Below are 9,383 nucleotides of genomic sequence, written 5' to 3'. Positions count from 1 at the left end.
GCAGAGTCCCTGGGCCCTGCCTCACTGTCTGTAGGTGAGTGACTCCAACGGCAGCCTCATGTCAAGGATGGGCATCCCCCAGCTGTGCCAAATATCTGCTGATGGTCAGGCCGACTGGTCCAGAAGACTGGGAATTCTCTACCAAAATGGCCTGAAGTCTGCAGACAGCCACACTTCTGTTTTTGTTCTGTTTGTGTTGTTGTTGTTGTTGTTTTTAATGTATTTATTTATTTGGCTCTGCGGGTACTGGGTTGTGGCATGTAGGGTCTAGTTCCCTGACCAGGAATCGAACCCAGGTCCCCTGTGTTGGGAACCCAGAGTCTTAACCACCGGACCCCCAGGGACGTCCCCAGCCACACTTTGAGGCACTGCTTCTCTAACTCTCAGCAGGTCCAGGGCAGGATCTGAGACTGAATTTCTCAAAAGCTCCTTGATGCTGTTGGTCTGCAGATCACCTTTTAAGAACCAGGGTCCTAAGGCAAGCGACCCCAGTAAAAGATGCTGAAAGGGCTTCTTTAGCTTCCTCAGGGACATTTTTGGTGGCAGAAGCCTCCCCCATAGATTCCTGCCAACAAGTAAACTATAAAAGATGATAGATTCCAACAGCTGCTCACTGCCAATATTTCACTCCTACTAGTATGCGAGATACTGCCTTCTACAGACAGAATATTTCTTCTTCCATACAATTTCTGCTGATGGCTGTGTCCATGTGAACCACGGCTCCCAAGCTGGGCTGCAGTGGGGCTCCCTGGCCTGAAGGATGAACCACAACAATCACAAAGCAGCGCTTGTCATCCCAACCTGAACACTGGGTGCAGTATCGGTTTTCCAAATAGCTAGCTACCTCTGGTAAGGAAACTCCAATCAGAGACACAGTCATCTATAGTTTTCTCCACTCTTCCAATTAAGGGAGAAAGCTTCAATACCACAGTAAAGGCCTCACCAGGTCATGCTAGCATGCTCTAGGCGAAATGCCCAAGAGAAAGCAAACACCCACTCAAGACAAGTCTGTGTGTGTTAATCACTCAGTCCTGTCCGACTCTTTGTGACCCCATGGACTGCAGCCCACCAGGCTCCTCTGTCCATGGGGACTCTCCAGGCAAGAATACCGGAGTGGGTAGCCATTCCCTTCTCCAGGGGATCTTCCCGACCCAGGGATCGAACCCGGGACTCCTGCATTGCGGGCGAATTCTTTACCATCAGAACCACCTGGGAAGCACAAGGCTGGGATATGTATAAATAGCAAGGGGAATGGAAGGGAAAGAGGAGAAGGCAGAAACCATGACGATCGGAGCTCCCCTGGTCTGCAAGTTGGATTCGTCTTGATGGAAGGACAGGTCATGGGTACCCTGGGAAAGTCCAGCAAACCAAAGAGCTCATTTCAAATGAGACATCCCCTCCCCCGCCACACCCCACCCCCACTGCACAGTCACTAGGCCACGCTGTGCTGGGTCACATCCCATGCCCGGCCTTGCGGGGTCTGGAACCTGTCGGCCACCTGCAGATTCAGCAGTTCAAGGGCACCCTGGCGTTGTTTTCATTCCACTTTGAAGCTCTGTCCTCAGATCAAACGTGGGCCTGTAACAGCAGACGGGCAGCCCTCCCCTGCTCTGGGAGAAATGGCTCCTTTCCAGCTCTCCACCGAAGGGACCGATTTCTAATCCGAGAAGCATCTGGCAGAAGAGGAGACACAGGAGTCACCAACCCCCCTTTCCTTTGTGTGGGTGGTCAGTTTAAACTCCTTCAAAGGACCCTTGCTCTGTTTGCCTGCATGTCAAGACCTGTCTACCAGCCGCCAGTGATGATGGAAATTAAAACCTGTGAGCCGGTGCATGAAAGATTCTTTCCTTCTCAAAACAAGTCCCAAATATCGACCTCTGTTTACAGCTTGTCTGTTGGCAGAGACCAGGCAGTTCCTGCCTCTTATCACAGGCCCCTCCTCTCACCCCCACCTCGGAGGGCGCCACACCTGGCCAGGTCCCTTCTCTAGCAGCCCTCACCTTGAACTAAAGTTTATCTGCCTGTGTTTCTCACCAAAGGAGATCTAGGGGCTCACAGGAGAATATGAAGTCTAACTTTATCCCAGAAGCAACGCACAGAGCAGTTTTTTGCCTTGTCTGGATCCTACTAACATCTGAAAAAAAGAAACACACACACACAAAAACCAACACGGTTGCCTGATTTCCACGGTAGCCTCCTGATCTGAGTCAGCATTCTCAGTTGGGTGGGCCTCGTGTGCCATCTAGTGTTCACAGATAGAAGTGTCTCAAGGTCATCGCAAAGTCCCCTACAATCAGAGATTCGGTTCATATTTTTCAGCCACCAACCACAACACTTGGGACACTCACTGGTGCAGCTTGTTTCCAAGGAGATGCGTGAAAAGAACTAAAGTGTACTGAGCACCTGTTCTAATCTGACCACCCTATTTAACCCTACTGACGGAACCGAACGCTAAAACATTTGTGCTTTGGATCCATCTGCGCGCCACGTGGATTGGTACTATATTTAAAAAATACTTAGGCAGCATAAACTTGTACAGCGGTATAGCAATTGGCACTCTCTGTCCTGCCTTCCCAGACTACTGCAGTTATAGGTTTGAAAATCCAGAATGTTCCAGCTGGGAGAAGTTAAAAGAGTTTGGTCCTGTAGCCAGGAGACTCCGAGAAGGAAGTTTGCTGAATGTCAGAGTCACCTGGGAGCTTTAGGACCCCGAGGATCTCGGCACACTCCAGGCCAGTTCAGTCAGACCCTCTGGAGTGGGACCCCAGCCTTCTCAGTACTGAAAGCTCAACATGTGAGAAGGCGGTGACATCAGCAAGAGGGAGGGCTAGGAGGCCCCAGTGTTTATCTCTTCATAAAAACAGTAAACAACTGCAAACCGACTAGCTCAGCAAAGCTCTGGAATACAATGACAAAGCAGGCAAAACCCTGCAGAGCTCAAAAACTGGGATGGTCACACGGACAAGAACAGGAAGTGTTTCATGTGTCACCCCATGCTCGAGACAAGAGCTCGAGTGCTCACCACACGCAGGACGGGAGCCACAGCGGCCTGGAGCCCTGCTCTCAGTCTCTGCCCAAGCCTTGTGCCAGTACATACAAGTCAGCCTCTGGGTCCCGGGTCACACCTGACCATTCCCAGCCGCGCCCTGCTACCGCCCCAGGCCCCACGCCTCGGTCCCCGATCGACAGTCTGAGCCATCACTGCCGAGACACACTGTCCGTGCTCCCAGCCCTGCCCCTGGGGCCCAGGTCAAAGCTCTGAACTGTCCTTGCCAGAGGCCAACTGTCATCGCCCTGAGCCCTGCTCCCTGGATCCTGCCACCAGGCTTTAACGGGCCACCACCAGGTAGGTGGCCCTCCACGGCATGGTTTAGCAGAGACATCACTTTGCCAACAAAGGTCCGTCTAGTCAAGGCTATGGTTTTTCCAGTAGTCACGTATGGATATGAGAGTTAGACTGTAAAGAAAGCTGAGTGCAGAAGAATTGATGCTTTTGAACTGTGGTGGTGGAGAAGACTCTTGAGAATCCCTTGGACTGCAAGGAGATCCAACCAGTCCATCCTGTAGGAAATCAGTCCTGGTTGTTCATTGGAAGGACTGATGTTGAAGCTGAAACTCCAATACTTAGGCTACCTGATTGATGCAAAGAGGTGACTCATTTGAAAAGACCCTGGTGCTGGGAAAAGATTGAAGGTGGGAGGAGAAGGGGATGACAGAGGATGAGATGGTTGGATGGCACCATGGACATGAGTTTGGGTAAACTCCGGGAGTTGGTAATGGATTGGGAGGCCTGGTGTGCTGCAGTCCACGGGGTCGCAGAGAGTCAGACACGAGTCAGACACGACTGAGCGACTAAACTGAACTGAACTGAACCAGGTAGGCACTATCACCATCCTACAACTGCCCCTCAACTGGAGCCAAAGTTGGGACTTTGATCCACCATCTGGAGGCTGGGTGGCGACTGCACCCTGCACCCCGGGGCTGGGGACCTTGTCACTTCAGGACCTGAGCCTCTTCTGCACCAGCACTACCACCCCCGCCAGAGTCACTGTGGAGAGACCCCAGAGACCCGGACTTGGGGCCACAGGTGGTCTGCACACACGCCCACACCTTAGACAGCAGTGTCTCTGCCTCAGCAAATGGCCCCAGGGCTCCAGGTCCACTCCAGGTCTGCCAGCACACCAGATCACAGCCGAGAGGGACCCTGTTGGCTAGAAGCTCCTCCCATGGGGAAAACAGAACAGAAGACCCAGCAACCTTCACCTCCAAGGTTCCCAAAAGCCTTTGTTGCCAATGGTACCCAGAGGAGGACTTTCGCACAGAGGACTCTGGCCATTTGCACCTCTCTGACCTGAGCCAACAGAGCTGCACAGGGACAACGCTGCTGGGCCCAATTTAGGGTCAGGTCTGGCCAACACAGGGCTTCCGTGATGGCTCAGACGATAAAGCGTCTGCCTGCAATGCGGGAGACCAGGGTTCGATCCCTGGATCAGGAACATTCCCCTGGAGAAGGCAATGGCAACCCACTCCAGTACTCTTGCCTGGAAAATCCCATGGATGGAGGAGCCTGGTAAGCTACAGTCCATGGGGTCGCCAAGAGTCAAGACACGACTGAGCGACTTCACCGCCCAACACTTCACATCAAGAGTCTATAGAATGATAACTGCAGGAAGCCCTGGGAAGACCAGGGCTCAGAGTTAAGGGCACAGGCCTCCTCTTTGCAGCCAACACCCCCTGAAATCCCCGAGGGGCTCAGCAAATACACATTTGTGGAACCGCACCCCCATCCCCTCGAGACTGACTCAGTGGGTTTGGGCTGGGCTCCTGCCCCCTGACGTTTCTGACGTGAGTCAGGGGACCCATCCTGACAAACATGAGCCCCGCCTGCCTGTGGCGGAGGGCACATCACCCCACACTAACCTGTCCTCTGTCATGATCCTACTCTCCGCAGAGCCTGTTTCCTTTTCTACAGCCGAAGCCGTGCCGCGTTCAGTCGTGTCTGACTCTTCGTGATTCCCATGGACCATAGCCCGCCAGGCTCCTCTGTCCATGGAATTCTCCAGGGAATAATACTGGAGTGGGGTTGCCGTTTCCTCATCCTCCAGGGGATCTTCCCGACCCAAGGATGGAAGCCGCATCTCCTCCATTTCCTGCATTGGCAGGCGGATTCTTTTCCACTGAGCCACCTGGGAAGCCCAGGTTTTCTAGAAAATGTGACTCGTAACACACCCTCTTGGGGCCAGTGTGAAATCAGGGGCTCTGGTCTGAGCTTTCTTGTATGGAGGGCTCTCTGTCAAGGGGAGGTGGTGGTCCATGCCAGGAGGGAAGGTGCTCAGCAGCAGAACCGCAGAACCCAGCCCTCCATGTCCATCCCAGGGAGACCATTCGTCCCAGGGAGACCATTCATCCCAGGGAGACCATTCGTCCCAGGGAGACCATTCATCCCAGGGAGACCATTCGTCCCAGGGAGACCATTCGTCCCAGGGAGACCATTCATCCAGGGAGACCATTCATCCCAGGGAGACCATTCGTCCCAGGGAGACCATTTGCCCCTGGGAGACCATTCCAGCTGCGCTTGGCTCGCAGGAGGCTCTGATAGGGTGAGGGGAGGTGCCCACAGAAGCCGGCCTGTGTCTCACCAACAGTCATGCAGCAGGAACCTTAGGAGGGTGGGGGTGGAGGGACTCCTAGCTGTGTGACCCCAGCTGTGACCTCTCTGAACTTCCACTTCCAGATTTACAAAACCAGGAAGGTACTACCTCACAGATGGTTTTAAGGATTAAAGAGAGTGATAAACATCGTGCACGGGGCACAGGGCCTAACAGTGCCAGGGCGTTACCATCACCCTCAGGTTGACAGACTCTAGGCCTGGCTTCCCAGGTGGCTCTTGTGGTAAAGAACCCGCCTGTCAATGCAGGAGATGTGAGAGATGGATCGGGAAGATCCCCTGGAGAAGGAAATGGCAACCCACTCCAGTATTCTTGCCTGGAAAATGCTATGGACAGGGGAGCCTGGCAGGCTACAGTCCATGGGGCCTCAAAGAGTCAGATACGACTGAAGCAACTTAGCATGCACTCAGTCTTGCCTGTGAAAAAGTGTTAGCTGGGCATGAAAAGACGGCCAGAATTTTCTGATAAATACTAACCCTGTATTTTATTTATTCATTTTTTGACTGTGCTGGGTCTTCATTGCTGCCCACGGGCTGCCCACAGCTCCAGTTGTGATGCTTGGGCTTCTCGATTGCAGTGGCTTCTTCCGTTGCAGAGCAGGCCTCAGTCACTCTGGTGCACCTTCTTAGTCGCCCCCTGGCATGTGGGACCCTCCCAGACCAAGGATCCAAAGTGTGCCCCCTGCATTGGCAGGCGGACGCTTAACCAGTGGACCACCAAGAAGTCCCTAACTCTACATTTTTAAAAGTAGTTTTATTGAAATATAGCTTACATGCCATACAATCCACCCATTTAAAGTGTATAATTCAAAGGGTTTTAGTATATTTAGTTGTGCAATGATTACCACAATCAATTTTAGAATATTTTCATCACCCCAAAAAGGAGCCCCGCACTCTTGAGCTGTCGCCCTCCAATCCCTCCAGGACTCTGCCCCGCCTTCAATCGCTAGTCTACCTCCCACCTCTAGGGGGTGGTTTAGTCCCTAAGTTGCGTCAAACTCTTGCGACCCCATGGACCGTACGTAGCCCTCCAGGCTCCTCTGTCCATGGGATTTTCCAGGCAAGAAGACTGGAGTGGGTTGCCATTCTCTTCTCCAGGGCATCTTCCCGACCCAGGGATCGAATCTGGGTCTTCTGCATGGAAGGCAGATTCTTTACGGACTGAGCAACCAGGGAACTGCCCCCACGTCTAGGGATTTGCAGCTGGATTCTTCTATTCAGCATGATGTTGTTAAGGCCCATCCATGTGGCCTGTGTCAGGGCTCCCCCCCTTCTCTGGTGAGCAACACTGGTAGACCATATTTGTTTATCCATTCATCCACTGACGACCATCTGGGTTGGGGGCTGCTACGAATAGTCATGCTCGTGCTTTGACGTAGACATACGTTCCCAATTCTCTTGGGTATGTACCTAAACGGGGAAGTGTTGGGTCATAAAATAACGTATATGCTTATTAACTTTCTGAGCCACTGCCAAATTGTTCCCCAAAGCGGCTGCACCCCTTTCCTTTCCACCAGCAGCGTACGAGGTCCCGGCTTCTCCACACCCTCCACACCTGTTGCTACCCACCCTTAACACTGCTGTGCTAGAGGGTGTGAAGCGGTGCACTTACATTTTTATTAAACCGTACTCTATTTTTGTGAGCAGTTTTATTTTTAATTTAGTCATAGCCTAGTGTTAAAACTACATGGAACAGAAGGAAATTAAACAAGACACCAACTCCTCAAGGAAAGGCTACAACAGAATGATAAACGACAGAAACGTCCTCTGCAAGGTGAGAGGCAACAGTCCTGGAGAGAGCAGATGGCGCTGCTGTACAGGGTACACGGCACTGCTGCCTGGGTACGACACCCGTGCGCACGGTACATTGCTGCCTGTGGTGCACTCACACTGCTGTGTGTGGCACACTGCATTACTGTATGTGGTGTCACAGTACTCTATGTGATACAAGGACACTGCTGTGTGGGGTGGGTTGCACGGTTGTGTGTGCTGTGACACTGTCTGTGGGACGATGACACTGGTGTGTGGGGTACACTGCCTTGTTGTATGTGGTATGAAATTGTTGTCTGTGGTGCAATCACACTGGTGTGTGTGTGTGTGTGTGTGGGGAACACTGCACTGTAGTGTCTAGTATGACGTTATTGTAGGTCACACCGGTGTGTGGCACACTGCTTTGCTGCCTGTGCTGCGACGACACTGCTGTGCGTGCTACACTGGCGGGGATGTAGAAAAGTACATCAGCCCTTCCTCCTAATCTTGTTCCCTGTAACTCACACGTGACCTCCTGGATCTGCAAAACTAAGCTCTTTTCCAGTAAACTCAAACGGTGGCACTCCTGACAAAGCTCCACATTCAAACGTCAGCTGATAAACCAGAACAGGTTTTGTTATACTTCCTCCTCGGGACAACGCTTACTGCCCGACACTAATCTATCAGAGAATGTAGCTGCTGTTTACCAACCGAGGGGCTAAAGTAAACCCCTCACTTCTGTGCCAACGGCTCCTTCAAGGGGGTGTCCAGGTGCTTCGATGAAAGCCGTCTTCACGGAATCACAGCCCTGGTTTCCTGAAAGGTCATTCCCAGTCTCCACCTTCAGGCAGCAGCACTTAAAGCGCCCTAGTCTGAGGCGAGCCTCCTCTATGTCTAGCTTGAAAGATTCGAGCAACGCCTCGAACCATCCTTAACCTCTTGGCACCTGTCCCCTCGGGCCAGTCAGCAGCCGGAGCTTTACCGGCCACAAACTCTGGAACCAGACACCAACAAGGGCAGGTGTGTCAGGAACCTCAGGCCAGCCCAAGGTCTAGGAAAGAGAAAACAAAAAAGGGGGAAGGAGGAAAATGGCGACAGGGGAGGGGTGGTGAGTGAGAGAAGGGCCCAGACAGCACCGCTGGTAGGGGACACAGCGCTGCCCCATGGGGCAGACCCGCTGCGGCCCTCACAGAGACCAGCACGGACGAGCCCAGGCAGGCGGTATGTGGCCTGCCTGCGACCCACCCCGTGGGCCACACTGTCCACCAGGAGCCACACGAGTCTCGCAAGGAGTCAGAATACATTTACACGCCACGCATCATCTGCAAACTGAGAGTCTTATAATACTGGGGTTTTTTTCAATTAATTTTTATTGGAGTAGAGTGTGTTTACAACGTCACGTTGGTTCCTGCTGTACAGCAAAGCAAACCAGTGATATGCAGACATGCATACATATATACATCCTTTTTTTTAAGATTCTTTTCCCGTAATAGTACAGAGGATTGAGGAGAGGTCCCTGTGTCCGCAGTAGGTTCCTATTAGACTACTGATTTCTTTTCAAACAAGGGTAGATGTGTTGCAGATGATGAAACAGTTCTCATTTGCAAATGTCTGAGTGGTTGTTTCTCGTCACTGTCCATTTTTTCTAATCGTGGACAACGAAAGCACACAATTACCACATGGGTCTATCAAGTTTTTCTTGTCAAGGGGAGGCTTTAGTTTCAAAAGGCACAAAGCATCTACAAGCAGGAATTAATATGTGTAGGCTCACTCACTCAGTCGGGTCCAACTCTTTGCGACCCCATGGACTGCAGCCCACCAGGCTCCTCTGTCCACGGGATTTGCCAGGCAAGAATACTGGCGTGGGCTGCCATTCCCGTCTCCAGGGGGATCTTCCCAACTCAGGGATCAAACCCACATCTCTTATGTCTCCTGCATTGGCAGGCAGGTTCTTTTCCCACTCGGG

The sequence above is a fragment of the Bison bison genome, unplaced genomic scaffold (assembly GCF_000754665.1).
Source record: "Bison bison bison isolate TAMUID 2011002044 unplaced genomic scaffold, Bison_UMD1.0 scf7180017864037, whole genome shotgun sequence".
Classification (NCBI taxonomy): Eukaryota; Metazoa; Chordata; class Mammalia; order Artiodactyla; family Bovidae; genus Bison; species Bison bison.
Note: the sequence above shows the minus strand (reverse complement) of the source record.